Source organism: Brassica rapa, chromosome A01 (assembly GCF_000309985.2).
Source record: "Brassica rapa cultivar Chiifu-401-42 chromosome A01, CAAS_Brap_v3.01, whole genome shotgun sequence".
NCBI classification, from domain to species: domain Eukaryota; kingdom Viridiplantae; phylum Streptophyta; class Magnoliopsida; order Brassicales; family Brassicaceae; genus Brassica; species Brassica rapa.
In genome coordinates this window covers 15,908,652-15,931,698 of record NC_024795.2, presented here as the reverse complement: position 1 = coordinate 15,931,698, position 23,047 = coordinate 15,908,652, and the positions used below count along the sequence as shown (strand labels likewise).

The window sequence follows — 23,047 nt, the reverse complement described above, 5'->3', positions numbered from 1 at the left end:
CGATGTTGAACCTTCTTCCTGAAAATCGTGTTGATCATTAAGCTTACCAGTGTCTCTCTGGACATTCATCATCTGTGTAGACAAGGTGTCCAAGTATCGCATGATAGGTGAGGTGAAACGGTCGTGCATATCCTCATAAGATTTTAACCTATCCTCCATGGCTGCGAACCTTGTGTCGATAGATGTGATGTTCCTAGGTTCATGTTCTAGTTAGCAAGGCGAAAACAAGCAGTAAGAACAATCTATCAATGAATACCACAACTTAGTAATTCTTTAGTTGGAGCTATCCCTTTAACATATTTGAACCCTGAATCTAACAAGTAAACTACTCAGACATAGCTATGCAATACATAACACAAGATATAGATAAAAACTACATAGAATAGAATCTATGAATCAATGGAGTTCCAATCACAAATCTCTCTATGACCTTATCTCCTCTGAAAGTAAGAATACATGGTGGCTGAAAAACTCTAAAAGAAAAGAAGTCCCCTGCCTCCTAACACTTAGGCAAGTATATAACTATTAGGTTAAAAACTCGTCAGGAGTAATCTTGTAATTTGGTGAAGTCTTGGGTTTAAAGTTGGCTGGAACCAAGTCGCACGCTCCGCGTCTCAACATGATAGTACAGGATGTACATCGATCGATTTCTTCTTCTTCGTATCGACCTCCAATGGTCAGCTCGGATGAAATCTCTTGTAAGCTCTTAAATGCTCCATAATCATCACTTTACTCCAACATACCTCTGAACCTGAAAACATACCTAATAGGATTGAATATATAGTATATAGATAGTAAAACACTTATATACCATGGATGAAAATGGGTCAAATTCATGGTATATCAACTCCCCCAGAATTACCCTTTTGCTTGTCCTCAAGCAAAACAAACAGGCAGTCTCTCGGAAAGAAGTTTGAAAACAGCAGGTACTTACAGATTTAAAACATAGAAATCATCACCTCTACAATTTCGCAAATCACATCTAAAAGTCCTAATCACAAAAGCACATTATACAATATCCCAGCTTAGCAACCAAATTCAACTAGTCTACAACTCAACAAATCCTGTCTGACATTCCCCTTTACTAACCTCATTTCTTAGCATAAATATAAAAGTGTATTCTTTACCTTGGGAGTATCGATCACATGATGCTAGGATTTTCAGACAAGTGTCTGGAACTGCAGGTAAAAGTTAGTTCCTAATTTCTCTCTCTATAATTTCTCTCTAGAGTCAAAGTATGCTTCCATTGCAGGATTAGTGCTCAAGATTGGACAGGCTTCCATGAATCAAGACTTAATGGTGGTTGCCACCAAGTCATGTTCACTTCTTTTTGACCTATATCCAAGAATTCTTTGTGAAGCGACCCTTGAAGATTGCCGCCTCCAAGTCCCGTTCGAATTCTTTTATTGGAATCTTTATGAAGCAAGCCTTAATGGTTTTAGCCACCAAATCATGTTCAGATTCCTCCTAACTAGATCCTAAGTCCTAATAATTTCTATTTTTTTTATTAACTAACTAACTACACTAGGGTTGAAATAGAGAGAGAAAATTGTGATAAATAAATCTACATAAGGTGTTACCTTCCAGACTTGTATGAAGAATCCGATCTCATGTATACCAAGCCCCAAGACTAGCGATTATGTCAGGTTTAGTGTTGGAGGTCAGATTTGGTTCCTTCAAACAATCAAGGCAAGTGTGTATAGTTGACAGGTTTATCCACTTTAGTATCTTTAGTACTATTTGCAATCAGTAAATCTAGAATGGTGCTAAAGAGGGGTTAGATATTCAAGTATAAATAAGGTCATAGTCCCTTTCACATAGCTAATCATAATTTTATTAAAATACTTTTATAAGAATGATAATAAATTATATCAGTAAACCTCCCCCCAGACTTAAATTACACTGTCTCAGTGTAACATAGTCGGAGTTATGGTGGAAATAAATCATAAGTACAAATGTAACAAGTTAGGAAGATAAACCTGACCGGAGTGGGAATCGATCGGCGTATGTGATTGTAGGTCGATCGATGTCGACGTCTCGTCCACGGTCGATATGTTTGTAATCATCCTACTTGGGCTTGCAATAAATCTGAAAGAATGAAAACGAAAGTAAATACTAGTAACTAAGAAAACCAATTAAAATTACCTAATAGTGGGTTGCCTCCCACTCAGCGCTTTGTTATAGTCATTTAGCTTGACTGTGGAGGTATGTGGCTAGTTGGTGGAAAGACAGCTACTTGTTGGGAAACAAGCATCCACCTCATCTCTGCACATTCTAGACCAAGCTGCAATGAAACTTCTTGTGGCCTCATCGTTTCTGGTCCATCTCTCATCCATCTTCTGTATTGCATTTGAGATGTTCTGTAGCCTTTCTTTGATGTCCCCAATGTTGGACTGATGCCATCCTATCTTGTTGTAGGCGAATGCTGATAGATCTTTCAGTTCCTTATGCATTGACTCCACTTTGTTTTGTATCAGCTGCTCGTCGTCTGGTGTAGACGTGGTATCGATCGATGCGACCAAGTGTCTATCGATCGTTGCTGGTGCAGTACCGTCGATCGATTTGTAGTGTGTTATGTCGATCGATGCTGATATCTGGTGTTGAGATTCGAGGTTCCTCTGAATGGCTTTGACTTCCTTTTGTAACCATTCTGCTTGCCTATCCAGTCCACTGAGTTTAACGTCGAATGGAAAGTAGATGTAATCACATCGCTTCTCAAATCGTTCCTCCATGTTGTCTATAGCTGTGTAAAGCTTTGATGTGATCTGATCAACTTCTGCTGCTGTGTAGGGAAGATGTTATGTCGGTCTATTGCCGTCGAGCGATGCACTGCGGAACCTGTCGATCGATGTTGAACCTTCTTCCTGAAAATCGTGTTGATCATTAAGCTTACCAGTGTCTCTCTGGACATTCATCATCTGTGTAGACAAGGTGTCCAAGTATCGCATGATAGGTGAGGTGAAACGGTCGTGCATATCCTCATAAGATTTTAACCTATCCTCCATGGCTGCGAACCTTGTGTCGATAGATGTGATGTTGCAGATATCGAACGATGTGGCTGGTTGTGGATCCATGCGAACCTTGTGTCGATAGATGTGATGTTGCAGATATCGAACGATGTGGCTCGTTCTCAACCAGTCCATGTTATTGTTGAGAGGGTTGTCTATGTCGTTAATCCTCGTATTGATGTATGCAATATCCCATTCATCCTTCTTCTCTGCCAAACTTTCCGGTTCTGTAGGAATCTGGGATGTCTGTGGCTTGACGTCGATCGATGTTGCTTTGTTGGCGTCGATCGATGGTGATGTCGTAGCTTCCTTCTCAAGGTTGTGCTGCATACTCTCAATCTCTGTCCTCATCTCTGCCATACTTCAGAAATGCTCATTGTAACCTATGTTCAAAGGTTTGTAGGTGTCATTTACCAATGTCTTGAGTTCATCTCCTAGATTTTCCTGAGCTCCACAAATACCAGTCACCATCTCATTTATCTAGTCTTTGGTGTAGATCTCTGGTGCCAGTCTAGTAGGTGTGAAGGAAGTGGCATGTTCAGGAAGACATATGTGACACCCTTCAAACATGGATGCTCTCTCCAGAATTTTTCTGATGTTGTCCTTGGTAACAGGGATCATCTCACCAGCTACGCTCATCGCATATCCAGACTCATCTCTGTAGACTCCATATTCGTTCTTCTGTTCCCATTTGAACTTTCTGGCTCCATAGATGTCATAAGCGCGATGTCCAAATTCGTAACGTCTGTCGATCGATGGTGAAGGTGCTGTATCGAGCGACGTTGGTGTTACACTGTCGAACGATGTAGAAGCAACCTTGTAAATCGATGCTTGGCCAACAGGTCTGCACGATTGGTGTGAACCAATTTTTGTTGTGTTGGCCCTTGGATTTTCGTCTGGAACAGCTGATCTGCTGTCTGGAATGTTGTGTTGCTGCATAAACAGGTTGTCTTGTCCTCTCTGGATACTAGTAGAATCCTTCCATCCTTACCTCTTGCATGGCCATCTGAGTACCTGAAAATACCAAATTCATCAGGAGTTATAAAATCATAATCAATGCTCATATTCTTTTTAGTAAATAGAGAATTAGGGTTTCTGGATTGAATGCTCTTTCTGGATGTTTCTTCTGATCGATTTGTAGGAGCATTCATCTTTTCTGCTTCTGTGTTGTGAGAAGTAATCTTGGGTGCAAAACTCCTTATATAGGTATTGGTAAACCTACTTGGAATTGGAATATTCCCTTTTTCCTTTTCGAAGGCGACGGCTTTAATATCGATCGATGTACAAGGTGTCGTATCGATCATGCACAAGATCGTTTTGCTGGATGAGGGTGGGTATCGACCGATGCTAAGTAGACTATGTCGATCGATGGTGGAGACGTGTTGTTGAAGGAATGGCGTTAATATATGTCATCCTGCATAGCAATCTCAATAGCACTTTTCTTCCAGTAATCCTCATCATACTCCACAGTACGATTCTCATTGGATGAAGGAATTACAGTCTCTACTGCAAAACTTTCATGGAATCCACTCTCTGCCCAACTGCCTATTGAATAGTCATCTCGTCCTCTTTTGTTGGGTTGTTGAAAGGTAAAGTCTGGATAACACTGATATGTTGATGTGAAGTGGTCTACCGGTTGCTTCCCGTCGAGCGATGTGGAATAGCGTTCATCGGTCGTCAGTGGCTCATTGGAATTGATCGATGATGCAGTGTGAGTATCGATCGATTCTGAGTACTCTGTTTCGTACTCTGCTTCACAATGGCATACTGCAATGTAGCCAAGATCATTTCCAAGCTCCACGAGGTTGACCTGTTGTCTTACAACTCGAACTAGGTCATAGTGGACGTCTGGATCTATCAGTGTCAAACACAATCTGTTGGTGTTCATGTCACATACAGCTCCTATTGTAGCTAGGAAAGCTCTTCCAAGCAGAAGTGAAGAGTTCCAGTTAAGCTTGATTTCCAGGACATGAAAATCTACTGGGAAAAGGGCATTACCAATATGTACCTCAAGGTCTCCTATGATGCCTCCTGAGTTTCTTTCTGAAAGGTCCACGAAGGTGAAAGATTCTGATGAAGGCTCTATTTTCAGACTCAGCTGGTCTGCCATAACCTTAGGTAGTATGTTGACTAATGCTCCTGTGTCACAAAGTGCATGGGGAAATTCAATACCCTTCACCATACATGGTATTGCAAACTTCTCAGGATCACTCTTCTTCTTCAATCTGATCCTTAGTTTCATCCTTTCCCTGACATGATGAAACATTCTCCTAATGTCCTCCTCAGTCTCATTAGTCTCTCGGAAGAACATCCACAACCGGTGTGTGAAATAAACTTCATCAAAGGGTTTCTTCACTGGGATTCTGAGGACTCTCTTAGGAATCTTCTCCTTCCTTTTCCATAATCTTCTTCCTTCAGTTGCCTCATCAACTTGCATAGGCTCTGGTGTAGTGTCTGAAGGGTTGGTTGTAGGTTATGGTGGGTTTGCTAAAGGTTTAGGTGGTGGTCTGAGTGCGTTTATTCGGTTACTATCAATAGATGGTAATCGCACTCAGTATGTGAGAGGTGTCCGTCGATCGATGGGAGGTAAGGGGGGTCGATTGATATCGGTCTCTCTCTGTCGATCGATGGAGTGATTTTACTCTCTCAAATAAGGCTAGGGAATGATTTTACTCTCTCAAATAAGAGGTTCAATTGTAGTAATTAGGGATCACATCCACAGAAGTCTAGGGCACACAATAGACTTGAAATCAAGATTAAGCTAGGCAAACAATTTATAATGCAGTAAACAAATGAAAGCAAGGTGAACAAAGTATTTGTTCGATTGGTTAATTGACGTTGAAAAGAGTTAGGAAAAATAGCTAGACCTAGGGATTTATCAATCAAGAGATTCAAAACTACAATTTAAGGATACTAATGGTTTATAGATTCAATTCTAGAACTCGATTTTAATAAGTAAGCAATCCAGCTCGCATGCAATTGCTAATCAGATGTCTAAGTCCACTCTCAGCTGTCGCTTATTGACTTGGAGCGAGTATCGATCGATCCTGAGTCTCGATCATTACTTCCTCAGACAAGCATTAACGACCTAATTGATTAAGTTCAACTAGATTCCTAGACCAACTCTCGTATGAGCCTAGGTATCTAATCCAAGAGAGTTGGGTTCTGTTAATTGATTGCACTTTCGTGCCTCTCAACTATCCTATGATTCTAGGTTCAAAAAATTAGTAACACTGTCGTGCTATTCTAACTATTCCATATCCTAGTATTACAAATCATCCTGGTGCAGAGATCTATAGATAACCTAGCAATCCTAATTGATTATCAGTTTGACATTAAGCTTATGAAATCCTTAAACCTAACAAGATGAATTACTCAGACATGCAAGCAATAACACAAATCATAGTCTGAATAATATAATAAATAAGTAATCAGTGATAAAACCAATGGACTTCCAATCAATCTCTGAAGGAGAATTGATCTTCTCTCCAAACCTAAAAGAAAACAATAGAATAGGATAATAATAGAAAGCGTAGCCGTCAACAGTGGCTTAGAAATAACATAAATAGGGTTTCTAGTCGTCCAAGGATATTCTGATAATTTGTGGTTTCTTTTGGGCTTCAGTCGGTCATAAAATATGCTCGGCCCGCATTCTGGCATCCATGTCGATCGATGTCAAGAGTTCTGCATCGATCAACATACGTTCCTCTTTTCGACAGCTTCCTCTCGTGAGGCAGACTGACCACTCCTCAGTAAAACATGCATAACCTCTACTACAAGATGCTGATTGACCTCAAACCGGTGGCATTGGAAAGCTAACTCAAAGCACTATCTTGTGTCAGAATATGGGCTCAATCTAACGGTGGTAAAGGTCTCTATTTATAGCTAGACATCTGACGCGCCTGTATAGTTATGCACTTCAAAATGCTCCAAAATTACAATATTTCTCCAGAACGTACATGAACCTGTAAATACTCTAAATAGACTTTATATATTAGTAAATATATGTTAAAACAGTTATAGACCATGGTTAAAAGTGTGTAAAAAATCCATGGTCTATCATTCTGCCACGTCACTTTTCACTATTCTCCAACATCTCTTTCGGTTTTGTTCCTCCCTGAATGTATACTCTGTCCAACCTATCAATACCTCCACCTTTAATGCTCAACTTGCCCTCAATCTGGTAAGTAGGAAACTGCTTTCGGAACTCCTTAACACCCCCACCCACGACGCCTCAGTCACTGCTAAACCAACCCACTGAACCAAAATCTCCAAACGACCAGAGTTATCATAACGACTGTCAAGAACTTGATCTGGTGTGATTATAACTTCCTCATCAAGAATACTCACATCAGGAAGAGGTAACACGATATGGTGTGTACCAATGACAGTCTTGAGTTGTGAAACGTGATAGACCGGGTGAATCTTCGAAGTACGAGGTAGCTGCAACCTATACGCAGCCTTCCCGATCCTCTCTTCAATACGATAAGGACCCAAATACTTAGCAGAGAGTTACTGACATACACGACGAACCACTGATTGTTTTCGATATAGACGTAACTTCAAGTAGACCAACGTTCCCACTTCAAACTCAACATCGCAACGATATTTGTCCGCATTATTCTTCATCAATTCCTGAGCATGCACTAGATGGTTCTTCACCTCCACCAACATAGTGTCTCGTTCCAACAATTGCTCTTCCAAATCCACATTCTCTGTAGAACCTTGCTCATAACGCAACATTGCCGGAGGATCTCTTCCATACACAACTCGAAAAGGCGTCATGTGTAAGGAAGTATGATACGAAGTGTTATACCATAGCGCAGCCCAATTCAGAAATTTCGACCAAGTACGTGGGTGACTCGAAGCAAAGCAACGCAAATAGGTTTCAAGACATTTGTTCAAGACCTCCGTTTGCCCGTCGGTTAGCGGGTGAAACGATGTACTAAACTTCAGTTTCGTGTCAGCCAAGCGAAATAACTCTTTCCAAAAATGACTAAGAAACACCTTGTCTCGGTCTGATACAATGGACTTTGGAAACCCATGTAAACGACCAACCTCCCCCAATAAAGCGCTTGGCCACATCAGCCGCCTGAAACGGATGCTTCAATGTCATCAAGTGTGCATACTTGCTCAATCTATCTACAGCCACGAAGATGACATTTTTTCCATTAGACATTGGCAACCCTTCTATGAAATCTATTGATAAATCTTCCCAAATCTTATTAGGAATAGGCAATGGTTGTAGAAGACCCGCTGGAGATAATGTTGAATACTTGTGAGTCTGACAGATTTGACAAGCCGAAACATGTTTCTGCACTGAGCGAAACAAACCATCCCAATGAAACCATAACTGTATACATTTAACAGTCTTCAAAACCCCCGAATGACCACCTGCAATGCCATCATGACACTCAGCAAAAATGATAGGAATCAAAGTCGACGTTGCTGGAATCACCAATCTTCCTTTATACCACAACTTGTCGTCACACACAGTCAACCCTCCTTTCACAGTAATGCCATTCTTAATCAAGCGAATCATCTCTTGAATACCTTTATCCTCTGTAATCTCCGGATACAGCTCCTTAATCTGCAAAGCTTGGTGCGGTTAGCGCAAAACAATGCTGTAAAAGACATATGCTCCCCGGAATGGTCAATCCTTAACAAGCCATCAGCTGCAGTATTCTCACGACCTGGCTTGTACACTATATCAATCTCATACCCCAGCAACTTCACCAACCACTTCTGATACTCCATACTCACTTCCCTCTGTTCCAGCAGATATTTGAGGCTTCGTTGATCCGTATGCACAATAAACCGCCTTCCCAATAAGTAATGTTACCATTTACGAATTGCCATCATGACAACCATAAGTTCTCTCTCATATATAGGTTTCAGCTGCTCCTGTGCTGACAAACCATGACTGAAATAAGCAATGCGCCGTTTGTTTTGCATAAGGACTGCACCCAAACCAAAGCATGAAGCGTCTGTTTCAACCACAAATGGTTGAGTAAAATTCGGCAGAGCCAAAACTGGAGCCTCAATCATCTTCTTTTTCATTTTATCAAACACGCCCTGAGTCTCCCCGGTCCAAGAAAACTGATCCTTCTTCAGTAATTCTGTCAACGGTCTAGCCACAATACCATAATCTTTGACGAATTTCCGACAGTAACCAGTCAAACCGAGAAACCCGTGAAGTTGTTTGATGTTCTTAGGAGATGGCCACAAGCGCATAGCTTCTGTCTTTGTAGCATCGGTAGCTACTCCCTCGGTTGATATCACGTGCCCCAAGTATTAAACACTCCTCTGACCAAAAATACATTTCTTCCGAGTGGCATAAAGGGAATGTTGCTCTAGTATGCTTAGAGCCAACTGCAAGTGAATCACATGTTCCTCTTGACTTCGGCTAAAGACTAAAATATCATCAAAAAACACCAAGATGAACTTGTTTAAGTAAGGCCGAAAGATCTCATTCATGAGAGCTTGAAAAGTTGCAGGAGCATTTGTCAAACCAAATGGCATGACAAGAAACTCATAGTGGCCATTATGTGTTCTGAATGCAGTCTTCTCTACATCTGATGATATCCAGATGTCAAGTCCAGTTTGGAAAAAATGACAGCGTCATGTAACTGGTCCAGCAGTTGATTAATCATAGGAATGTGAAATTTGTCAGCCACAGTTACTTGATTTAAGGCTTTGTAGTCAACACAAAAACACCATGACTTATCTTTCTTCTTCACCAGTAGTACTGGGCTTGAATAAGGACTGTGGCTTGGTCGTATGATACCCTTGATAAGCATGTCCTGAACCAACGTACTCATAGCTTCTTGATGAGCTTGCGGATATCGATACGGACGCACGCTCACTGGTGATGTACCTTGTCTTAACAGAATCTGATGTTCAATACCGCAAATTGGAGGCAAGCAGTCAGGTAAAGAAAATACATGTTGAAACTTGTCCAACACACAAGAAAATTCCATGGGAGTTGTCTCACAAGAGGCCGCATTAGCGTTGTGAGTGTATAACCAATGTTCAACCCCTTCCATCGAGTCATCCATGACCGAAAAGAGTGATTGAAAGGCATTGGCGGGTAAGTGGAGGTCACTTTCTCCTTGTAGTGTGACTCTCTTCTTACCCCACACGAAACTCCATTCTTGTAATTCCCAGTCTATTTCACATTTTCCCAACTTCCTCAGCCATTTCATACCAAGCACCCTACTCCACTTAACTCCAATGATATGAAATCCAGAACAAAGTTGAGACCTTGCGTTTGTAAAGGAACATTGTTGCAGATCCCCAACCCATGTACCATAATTCATATGTGTTGTTTTTAAGCGAGAATTGGTTGTTGTGGTTAGGTGAGCCTTTTTAGCAAAATCAGGTGATATGAAGTTATGAGTAGCGCCACTATCAATGAGAATGACCAAAGAAGTGTTACCAATTTTGCCTCTCACCTTCATCGTTGTCAGGGAATCCATTTCCAAGAATGTGTATAACGATAACTGCATTAGTTGAGATTCTTGCGGTTCTTGTATCTCAGTTACTTCTTCTTCATAGTCATTAACTACATCTACTTTGATCCCCTCAATTACTGTATAGACTTGTAGCTCTGGTTTTCCACAAATGTGCCCTTTAAACCACTTTGCCTTGCATTGAAAACACAGTTTCAACTGCTTATACTCCGCCAATTCTTGTGGAGACAGATGTAGTCTCGGTCTTGCCACTGCAGAAGTAGTCTTTCCCCCATCCTGAGTTTTCGCCTTATCAGTGTTTTGATACCCTGCAAGCTGAGTTGTTTTTTTTTTTTTTTTTTTTTGGCATCAGAAGCTGAGTTGTTTTAGTACCCGAAGCATTGGAACGGTAAGGCCGGTTCTCCGATGGTGCTTTCCCTCCTAGCATTTGACAAAACATGCTTGATTCCATCTTCACCACAGCTGCAATATGTTTCCCCAATCCTTTAGGTTCCTTCATTTTAATTACTTCTTTCATTTCTGGCTTCAACCCCGTGTAAAACCTACTGATTGAGTTCTCTTCATCAATCCCCTTAACCACGTTGATCAACTCTTCAAACTCACTTAGGTACTCTTGTACTGACCCCGTTTGCCTCAACGCAGATAATCCGTTTCATGGTTCATCGTCCTTTGATTCTGCGAAACGATCTAACATCCGTTGTTTGAACTGCAACCAGCTGGTGAACGGCTCCTGATCATTTTCCCACACATACCAATTCCCTACTGCTCCAATCAAACTCAACGAAATGATCTCCAGTTTCTGTTGTTCATCATAACGAGCTGCTCTGAAGTATCTTTCCACTCTCGCAATCCAGCCATACGGCATAGATCCATCAAACACAGGTACTTCTATCTTCTTTAACACTCTATCTCGAATAACAAATGAGTTATGATTACTCCGATAACCTAACTCTTCTGAACCAGATTCGTTCCACAATTGATTGAGGCTGCGACGATGGTGATGATGCGATCCCTTTCCCTTTGTCTCCGATCACATGAGACTCCAATCTGTTCAAGATCTGAATCACCGACGTCAGCTCCTTGTCTACTGATTCAATCCGCTGATTGATTTCGCTATTTGAGTCCATTAGACGCCTCCAATCACCGTGAATCGCCTCTACTCGATCCTGTAACTTCGATACCGTTCGATCGACGAAATTGATCCGATCGCCTGTATCTTCTAACAACGCCATCGCCAGAACACCGAGCTCACGCACCAATTGATAAGTGATACCACTCAAATTACCCTAAGAAGTGTATTACTCTCTCAAATAAGAGGTTCAATTGTAGTACTTAGTGATCGAATCAACAAGGAGCTAGAGAATCTATTAAATCTAGATGATTATTAATTCTAAGGTTTTGTTGTTTATTGGTTTTAAAGTAAATAGTAATCCTAAATGAGCAAGTCTATTGCTCGACTAACAAGATGATTGGGGGTTGATATACCTTGGATTTGACCCGTTTTTATCCATGGTATATAGGTGTTTTACTATATATATATATATATATATTTATGTTTTCTACTCTTCTAGGTATGTTTTCAGGTTCAGGTGCATTTCGGAGTAAAGCTATGACTTTGGAGCATTTTGGAGCTTAAAGGACATTTCACCCGAGCTGACCATGTAGAGGTCGACGAAAGGAAGAACAATCGATCGATGCACATCCAGTGCTATCGATCGACACCAAGAGATGCCTTGACATATGAAGATTAATATCGATCGATGTACACAAGTACCATCGATCGATGTCGAGACATTGGACACGCGACATTTTTGGATCCAGCGGACTTAAAGCCCAAGGCCAAGCCAAATTACGAAAATGCCCTGACGAGTTTTTAACCTAGTAGATTATATACTGCCTAAGTGTTTTGACGGCAGAAGAGAGCTTTTTGTTACAGTTTTACTTCGAGAGAGAAGAGAGAGTTTTGGGAGAGAAGATCACTTGTGATTGGAACTCCTTGTTTTCATTTCTTTTCATCTATACTATGAATTCCCATTTCTTCATTGTCATGAATTGCTTTGCTATGTCTGAGTTGTTCATTTATTAGATCCAGGGTTCAGATAGGTTTGTGGGATTAGCCCCAAACTATAGATCTGCCTTGTTGTGATATTAATGATAGATTTGTATTCATTGCTTGTTTTAGCCTTGCTAACTAGAACTTGATCATAGGATTTCATACTCAAGCACTCTTGTTATCCCATCCTGACATCTATCTATCATATTAGGACTGCTAGAGAGGGCTAACCGCCAATTTAGTATCTTAATATGGCATATCATACTCGTACATAGGCATGGCTAGAACCCGTCGATTGATGTCCTCAACTGACTATCGGTCGACGTAGGTAAAGGTGTATCGGTCGACGTCCCAATAAGACCATCGATTGGCACTCTTTCGTTGTCAACATACTAACCGTTGAGACACGAAATCTAGAATGTTAACCAGTGAAACATGCGACAGCTGATCACTGAGTTAAGCGGTTGAGCTCTAACATATCATGCATGCAACAAATAGGCATCTATAGATATTATAATCTCCAACACATGAATAGTGGCCTTGCATCTAATATCATTTCCAACCAAGTTACATTTACTATTTACTTCGCTTGTTACTATTGCTATTTATTTAAACATTACAACTCCTAGAATTAATAGACACTAGATTTAATTGTTCCCTAGCTCCTTGTGGATTCGATCCCTAAGTACTACATCTGAACCTCTTTTGATGAGAGTAACACTCCTTAGGGTAATTTCAGTGGTATCAAATTTGGCGCCGTTGCCGGGGAGCTTTGATCGCCATTTGATTTAGTTTTATTGATTCTTATTCTTTTCTTTACCCCTTTCTAACATAATATTTTTCTTGTCTTTTCAGGTGCATGCCCAGCGGTACCAGAAGCAACAAGGAGAAAGACTTGTTGTTCTCCGACGATCCTGCTCACTTGGAACGCACCATCCGTAGAGGTCAACGTTCCACATGGCTCGACGCAACAACTTCGTCGTCGATCGATACGCACCACCAACCGTCGAACGACACCAGACCTTCATCGTTGATCGATCCTAATCGTTCGACAACGATCGATATTACACCGCGTACGTCGATCGATACCTTGTCGTCAAAAATGGTAAGCATTATTATTCTAACACAGGACGAGAACAGAAACCTCTATGACCAGGACGGTCATCTGCGTAATGCAACAGGTCAGAAAATAGACGCTCAGGGGACTGTAATCCCTGATGCTGATACTACAGGAGCTGCTCAACCTGTAGACGAGTACGCTCGATCGATACCACTGGCCGACTACAATCGCCCAGATGAGTACTATTCCCACAGATCACCTATTCGACTTTCGAAGATCTAGAAGCAGAATTTTGAGGTGAAGCCTCAATACTATACTCTCGTGTCGCAGATACCCTACTCTGGGTTACCGCACGAGCATCCTATGGACCATCTAGAACGGTTCAAGGATTTAATCGCTGCTATTCGGATGGAAGGAGTCCCCGAAAATTACCTGCTGTGCAAGCTCTTCAGATACACGCTGAATGGAGAAGCGATGCACTGGCTTAGGCAGCAACCCACAGGATCCTTAACATCCTGGGCCGATATCAAAAATGCTTTCTTACGAAACTTCTTCGATGAGGCGCGCGCTGAAGAACTTCAAAACAAAATTTCCACATTCTCGCAGGAGGCTGGAGAGTCCTTCAAAGATGTGTGGATTAGATTTAGGTTCTTCCAACGAGACTGTCCACATCATGGATTTAACAAAGTGCAGCTGCTAAGCACTTTCTTCCGAGGTCTCGCCTTACAGTATCAAATGGCTCTTGATACGGCGAGTGAAGGAAACTTCACTACACGGAATCCGTTAGAAACTGTGAGACTTATCGAAAACCTTGCTAACAGCACCAGCACCAAAAACACTGACTCTGAATGGAAGAAGTCTGTAGCCTCTATCGGGAAGGAACAGATGGACGAAGTAAGAGCTAAGTTAGATGTGGTGCACGAGCTTCTTAGGAAACAAGTCTGTTTAGCTGAAAAAGAAGTAGTAGATACGGAAGTAGAAGAAAATGTGAACTACATCAGAGGTACCGGATTCCAGAAATTTGGAAACCAGGGAGGAAACATAAACTTCTTTGGAAATGGTCAAAGAAGTAACCAGAGTTCACAATTTCAAAAACTCTTCTACAATAGCAAAAGCTACTCGAACTCCTACTACCAGAATCCACCACCCCAGACTCAAAAAAGCAAGATCGAAGAAATGCTTGATCGAGTGCTATTGTGACAACAACAAATCACCGTGGATTTCAACGGTAAAATAAACTCCGCCTACAACAATCTGAACACCAAAATCGAGACCTTAGGGACTCAGGTGAGAAAACTTGAAACACAAGTGATTTAGACTGGCGAGACTATAAAGAGGCAAGAAGCTTTCGCTAGAGAGGCAGGAGCTGATAAAGGAAAACACCACGTAAATGCCATCATAGATGATGATTTCTGGCAAGTGGTGAGACATGAAAGCTTGAGGAAGGAGACTTCAAAATCGAAAGCTCCATGAGACTCGGCGGATCCCAATGGTGTCGACCGATGTCGATGAACTCGCATCGATCGACAGACCATGACGAAGATTGATGGACGGATTACTCTAGTCATCGATCGACGTCGTCCGCTAAATCGACTGAATGCAATGCAGTTCGAATTATAACTCTTGAGGAATTCGCAGCTAAGCATCCTCACCCACCCTCTCCTTTCTATGATAAAATCGATCGATCGGTTGAGCCAACCATCGATCGACAGAGTGAGTCCAACGTCGATCGTCACAACACACCTCCCATCGATCGACAGGCACCTCTGACATACCGAGTGCGGTTACCCTCAATCGATAATGACTATATCAACGCACTCAGACCACCACCTAAACCATTAGCTAACCCACCCGAACCAAAACCCAACCCTTTAAATAGTTCACCAGAACCAGTTCAAGAAGATCAGGAAACTGAAGGGAGAAGGTTAAGGAAAAGAACGGAGAAATGTCCTAAGAACCTTAAGAGAGAAGCTAACGAAAAGGAGATGGATGGTTTCACTAAAAGAGTCCTCAGAATCCCAATCGAAAAAGCTTTTGATGAGGCTTACTTAACACACCGGTTGTGGATGTTCTTCAAAGAGACAAAGGTAACTGAGGAGGACATTAGGAGAATGTTTCATCAAGTAAGAGAGAAGATGAAACACAGGATCACATTGACGAAGAAGAGTGATCCTGGGAAGTTTGCAATACCATGCGTAGTCAAGGGTGTTGAATTTCCCCATTCAATGTGTGACACAAGAGCATCAGTTAGTATCCTCCCTAGGATCATGGCAGACCAGCCTGGTTTGACCACAGAACCTTCAACAGAATCCTTCACCTTCGTGGATCTTTCAGAAAAACGATCAGGAGGTATCATAAGAGATCTGGAGGTAACGATTGGTAACGCCCTTGTCCCGGTAGATTTTCATGTCCTAGACATCAAGCTTAACTGGAACTCTTCACTTCTGCTTGGAAGATCTTTCCTAGCTACAGTAGGAGATGTATGTGACATGAACAAAAAAAAATTGTGTCTGACGCTGATAGACCCCAACATCCACTACGACCCTATCCAACCTAAGAGAAAGGTTATTAATTCTGTGGATTACGGGAAAGAACTTGGCTTCATTGGAGCATGCCATTGTGGAGCAGAGTACAAATCGGAGTACGAAACAGAGTACTCGGAATCGATCGACACACCCACTTTTCCATCGATCAATTCCAATGAGTCAACAGTGACCGATGACCGCAACAACACGTCGCTCGACGTTGATCAACCGGTTGACCATTTCGCTCCACCTAATCATTGTTACCCACACTTTGCCTTCCAACCTCCAAGCAAGACAGGACGTGATGATTATTCCATAGGCAGTTGGGCAGACAGTGGTTTCCATGAAAGTTTTGCAGTTAACACTGTAATTACTTCACCTAACGAGGAACATACAGAGGAATACGATGAGGATTATTAGAAGGAACATGCAATAGAAATGTCTTTGCAGGATGAAAGACTTGAAACACATAAGTTCACCAACATGTTCCCAACATCACTCGACGAAGTGCACTCCAGATCGGTCGATACCCACCCTCGTCCAGCAAAACAACCGCTCACATCGATCGACACCCATACAGGAACATCGATCGATATTCGCACCGCAGAAAAAATCCAGGAGCAGGAGAATATTCCCCCTCCAACTAGGTTTATAGATACCTATTTAAAACGTTTTGCACCCCTGTAACCACCTCCACACACCAAAGCAGACACACAAGCAGAAAAGATGAACACTCTTCGTTTTACATCAACAGGAAAATCCATGAAGAGCAATCATCTCAAGAACACAAGTTCTGCAGAAATTATTCTGCCCTCGATCGATGCATCTGTATCAACATCGATCGATACTACTCCTAAACCTAATCTTTCTATTTCTAAATTGAATGATAATGCAAACATTGATTACGGTTTTCTAACTCCTGATGAATTTTGTATTTTCAGGGACCCAGATGGCAACGCACGTGCAATAGATGGAAGGATCTTACAAGTGTCCAGAGAGGACATAGCAGATATCCTTCAAGTGGCCAATGGACCTGACAACATATTCTCACAGCAACGTGGCACTCCAGCCGTCATTCAAACCGATCCAAACAAACACGTCGGAGTCGCCGCAACAGAAATCAATCCAGATATATCATGCCAACCAAAAGGCCACGCATCGATCGACGGGACAACTCAGACAACGATCGACAGGGTAACACCAGCGTCAATCGATAAGGATGACCCGACATCGATCGACAGACGTTACGAATTTGGAAACCGCGCTTTTGACATGTACGGAGCCAGAAAGTTCACATGGGAACGAAGGGACGAGTATGGAGTTTACAGAGATGAGTGTGGACACGCACAAGGCGTAGCTGGTGAGATGATACCTGTCACAAAGGACGACATCAGGAAATTACTGGAAAGAGCATCTCTTTTTGAAGAGAGCCACATCTGTCTTCCAGAACATGCCACTTCCTTCACACTCACAAGACTGGCACCAGAACTCTACACCAGAGATGAAATCAACGAGATGATGACTGGTATTTGTGGAGCTCAGGAAAAACTGGGAGAGGAGCTCAAATCATTGGTAGAAGATACACATCAACCTTTGGATAGAGGCTACAATGAGCTTTTCAGAAGTATGGTAGAAATGAGGACAGAAACTGAGAGTTTACATCAGCAACTTGAGAAGGAAGCCACGACCTCAGCATCGATCGACGCACCACATGCACCATCGATCGACGTCAGTCTTCCTACAGCCCAGATCCCTGCAGAACCGCAATGTTCAGCAGAACACAAGGATGAATGAGAAGTCTCATACATCAACATGAGGATAAACGATGTGTACTACCCTCTCAACAACAACGTGGACTGGCTGAGCACTAAAATCAAGCTACTACAACAAGATTTGGACACCATTCGCAAGAAGGACCAACAACCAGCCACATCGATCGATCTGTGTATCATCACATCGCTCAACGCTAAGATCTCAGCCCTGGATAATAGGCTGCAGACTTACGAAATCATGCATGACCGCTTCGTATCACCAGTCATGCTAGATTTAAACAAATTGTTTAGTCAAATACTTCATGCCCAAAGGGATATTGATAACATTACTAATCAAAAAATTTTGCATGCAAACTCATCTTCGATCGACAGGCTACGAGAGCCATGGATCGATGGCAAGAATCCTCTGGAGTTACTTCCCTACACAGCAGCAGAGGTTGATAAGATCACATCCAAGATCTACACTGCTATAGACACCACGGAGGAACGACTTGACAAACGCTGTGATGACATCTACTTTCCATTCGACAACAGAATCAATGGACGAGACAGCCACGCAGAATGGCTACAGAAAGAAGTCAAAGCCATTCAGAGGCAACTCGCAGCCCAACACCAGATATCTGCATCGATCGACAGGAAGCGAGCGAAATCGGTCGATGGTAAGTCGCCGAGCTCGACCGACGAACACATAATCGCATCGAAGGATAATAAAAGCTTTAACCGCAAAGGCTGTCAGCGAGTTACTTAGTTCTAACGGCCTAATTCCTCAAACCTAGTTGAGTCGCAGCTCGATAACAAAAGACGAAAAAGATACAGAAAAGGTTTTTGATTGATTTCGGACTGAACCTTGTTAAAGGCTGCCTACGTACCCCTTTCGAGGATCAAGCCGAACGTAGTTCAATTGATAGAGCTGGACAAGAGATCGAACTGCCTGGGCTAGTTCGTCTAGTAATTGAGTGCCAGACATAGAAACCGAACTTGTCGACAATAAAGCCTAAAGTTTCTAAGTGCAAAGAATTCCGAGTCTAAAAAGTTCCCCCCCCCCATGCCTCTCGCCTAGGACTCCTTATATACTAGCTCCAAGGTCGGTTTACGCTTTTACTCTTCTGCACTTAAGCCGTCATAGCATAAAATCGAGATATTCCATTTTTTCCGATCTTCGTAATTATCCTCAAAATTTCGTATTTATCCGCGGAAACTTGACCTTTATCCTTCCTTGCGCGCCAAGCGTAAACCGTGCTACGGTTTACGAGCTTTTGGTTAAGGAGTCGTAGGATGGGCCTCGAATCGTGTTTTAGGTCCCTTTGGGACGTCTTCTGACTCGAAGCGTTTAATGCGACTTTTTTCGATAAAGAACGAACTTTCCGCGGTTTTATCCGCAAAGTTTGATCGATGATTTAGAATGGCGGAAAACATGAACTGAGTTTGCTACGGTCTTTGGGAGACAGCATCGAAGGATAGACGAGAGTGCATGGACTGGTGTCGAATCGACGTTTCGGAAGTGCTCGGTCGCTACGTAGCGACCAAGCGGGACGGACGCTCGGTCGCTACGTAGCGACCGAGCTCGGTCGTTTCATAGTGACCGAGTGGGACGGACTCTCAGTCGCTACGTAGCGACCGAGCTGTGTGCATGCTTGGTCGCCGCGTATCGATCGAGCTTGGCTTGTCCGCGGTCCGATTTCTATATACGAGCTTTTCCGCGGCCGATTTGTATACATGTCAGTTGCCTTCGGACAATCGGTATTTAGTGGTTCGATTGATATTTGAACAAGATTTTACCGCAAGGCTCTTCGTAAAGATATCTTTACGAAGATTAGTTTTCGTAAAAATGTTCATGCTGATTTTTAAGGACTTTCAGACATTGATTCCGTTGTGACCGATTTTGACACCAACAGTTAGCCCCCCCCCCCAGCTCGTTAGAACCATGAGCTTCTAGCGTGAGGTTCTAGCGAGTGGCTTGGCAAGTTTGGCAAGTTAGGTGAGTTTAGGCGGAATTAATGGTTGTGGTAAGTGGTCTTCTCGCTCTCCTAAAACTAGAACGCGATAAGATTGGGGCTGCGCAATATAACGGCTGCCTACGTACCCTTGTCGAAGGGATCAAGCCTTTCTTAGTTAGTCTTGGAGTTAAGGTTCTTATGACTAGTTTTCTAGTGACACCTTTATGGTCTAGTTTTTATGAAGCGGTTATAAGACGTGTTGCTGCCGATGGCATTTTGTATAGGTGTAGAAGGAAGACTACGAGTTGTCATCTCGTAATCTAACTCTGTGTGAACTGCTATATTCGTAATCTGTTCCGAGAGTTTTCCGCAGTGTGTAAACTTGCGGGATTTCTGAAGATTCTCGAATATTGGCAAAGAGACAAATTTTGGGATCTCGTATCAGGGTGTTTGATACTATGCCTAGAGATGTTAAAGACCAGTGCGCTGGGTTTAGGGCAAGACCTAGGTTTACTCCTGGTTTTAGAGGGTGCGATGACTAATTCGACTTACGTATCCCGTTTCAGTTTCATCCTGATTCCATACCGATTTAAAGTCCGCGATAGGTTCTCGGCTTATACGACTTGTATGGTTGGAACCGAGCATCTTTCCAAGGACAATTTTTCAGCCTCCTGGAAGTGCTGACCAAAAATTTTGGGTTTTCTTTTATAGCGCTATTATCCTTGTGTCGGATGTACGAGAGTCATCTCTATGAGATGGCTAAGTCTGTTTAGGACGTTGAGAGTTTGTTGTGATCAGCAACAAACTTAATGGTAAAAAAATACTGTTTCAAGTTTTCGCGAGGGATATGTTTTGAGAAGGTGTTAGTGCGTATGACTGTCTGGTCTTCCAAGAAAATGTTTTTATCGAGGAAGGAAATTTCGTCGAAGAACGAATCTTCAGGCGTCTGCGACTTCTCGCGATGCTGAAGATTTGTTATTCTTTCCTATGTCGCGTTTCGTGCTAAAAATGTTGGCGGGCTTGAAGATGTTTCGCGATGTTGCAAGGGTTTAGTCTTAGCCCTACTTTTGAGAAACATTATTGTTTGACTACGGATGTTCGCAGCAGAAATTGTTGTTCCTGTTTGGATGCTAATAATTTGATTTTCGATCGAGGAATTAGGATTGGGGTGTAGCGTAAATTTATCCATGGGAAGAAGCGTTTTCCTTCATAATGTTTTTTGAAGTGTTGGCCTTCCGAGATCTATTTCGTGCATTTTTTAGGATGTTTCGTATAGCTCTAGAAGCTTTGTTACGAATTTTTTTTTTCCTTACATGCCACGTATTATAGGTAAAACGTTCCGGGCTTAAAGTGAATTGTGGGGCGTATTGAACTTGGTCAATTTTTGAAAAGTTCAGATTTTCCGTTAACCGTTTGATTGTTAGGACTTAGTTTTGTTACGAAGAATTTATCATATGCTCTCCGACTGTGGGCTATACGATAATTTATCATATCATATAACCGGTTCTACGAAAGTTGTAAATTAGTGATATGTATACATATGTCAAAGTAGTGTTGTTTCTGCGGGTTTTACGAGAAACGTTTCTGTTGTGATTTTGATCTTAGGCGAAAGTTGCTTGGAGTTATTCATGGAGTGTTACCAAAGTTTATTTCAATACGATCTAGTCGCAGAACGTTTTTGATAGGTTTTTTTAGAGGATTCTCATGACACATTCGTTTCTTGAACGAATTGGTCAACAAGAGGTGGATCAAGCTAACCATCGGGAGGAAAGTGCTCCTTTTAATGTGCACGATGCTACATCTATTCTCGAGTTTGCTTCGTCGCAAATGTTTTCGATGCTTTTCCGTGACTTACTTGGTACAACGGAAACTGAAAGAAATGCTTTGGTGATTGAAAATTTCTCGTAGAAATTTCAAAAACGAAACTGGCTTTCTGAAGCCGGAAAAGGCTTCAATACTTTGGCTAATCGTCGAGTTTCAGTTTGATATTGGTACAAATTTTCTGTACGCATGATTGCGACAAGAAATGATGTATAGTTTTTGAGATTATGTTCATGATCGTCTGGATATGTTGCTAGCGTTTAGACGAATATTAAGATTGTCGTTTGCCTATTCTTGACGATTTGCAGAAGTTTTTGAAGTTTAGGAGTATACGAGTATAATATACGTACCTACTCCCCCTTTTTTTTTACCAAAGAAAACGGTTGAACCGATACTTTGAAGGGTTGTGTACGTTTCTTCTTCTGATGTTTGGAATGATCGATAATTCGGGACGATTTATAAACGACGCTTGGACCGTGATTTGGTTGTTTTCACGTTGACGACTTGGGATATGTCGGTTCCGAGAAAATTGCCAGAAACGAATCGGTTTTGAGACGACGTTCATGTCTAACTTTTTCTCTCTTTAGGAAGCGAGCTTGATATGTGTGGCGATCATTTCTCGACTTTCGGAGAGTTTAGATCGGTCTGCAAGATCTGGATGAACAATTATGGAACAATATATCGAGACAGGAAAAATCGTTTAAAACTTAGTTCGCTAGACTATCCGCCTAGGTTTTACGTTTCCTAAAGTTCTATGGCAGCCTCAAAGTAATTTCCTACAAAAATTTCAAGTCTGATTTCAAAAATTTCAAGTCGGAAATACCTTAGTTCTCTCGAAGACGCAGTTTTGTCTCTTCTCAGTTTTGCTTGCTCATTTCCCTTTCCTCTTCTCGCGTATGTTCGCCATTTCCGATATTGGTGTTTGTCCTTTGAAACTTGACATTTATCTTCCGAACTTGACTGTTATCTTCTCCTTAGATAAGACGTCGATTTTTGTAAAAAGGTTCAATGTAATCGTATAGTTAGGGCGGCTAAGATGTTAAGTTAACCGTTGCCGTTTTATACGATTAATCTGAATCCATGCGAGAAAATAAGTCTTTGCGGTTTTTTTTTTTTATCGTAAAGTTTCAATGGTAACTCCGATAGAAACAAGACACGTTTCGATCAAGATTTGAAGGAGAATACAAAGCTGGAGATAAGGGCGAGTAGGAGCAAGCGAAAGAGTTTTTAGACGAGTCTTATTTGTTTTTGTCGTAAAATTTCGACGGGAACTCCGATTGAGACGAAACGAAAAGCGTTTCGATCGGGATTCAAAAGAGAACACAAAGGAGGAGCTTTTTGAAGCCTTAAAGGTCGCAATGTAGCGAGCTGGGGGTCTGACAGGTCGCTACGTAGCGAG

The 23,047-nt window shown here is 42.0% G+C and overlaps 1 non-coding gene across 1 annotated transcript; it reads right to left on the bottom strand.

Moving 5' to 3' along the window:
* Nucleotides 1–14,167: 14,167 nt before the first annotated feature.
* LOC117129114 lies at nt 14,168–14,273 on the bottom strand. The gene has a single exon (XR_004452696.1). It is a non-coding gene; the product is annotated as a small nucleolar RNA R71 (small nucleolar RNA).
* Nucleotides 14,274–23,047: the final 8,774 nt, after the last annotated feature.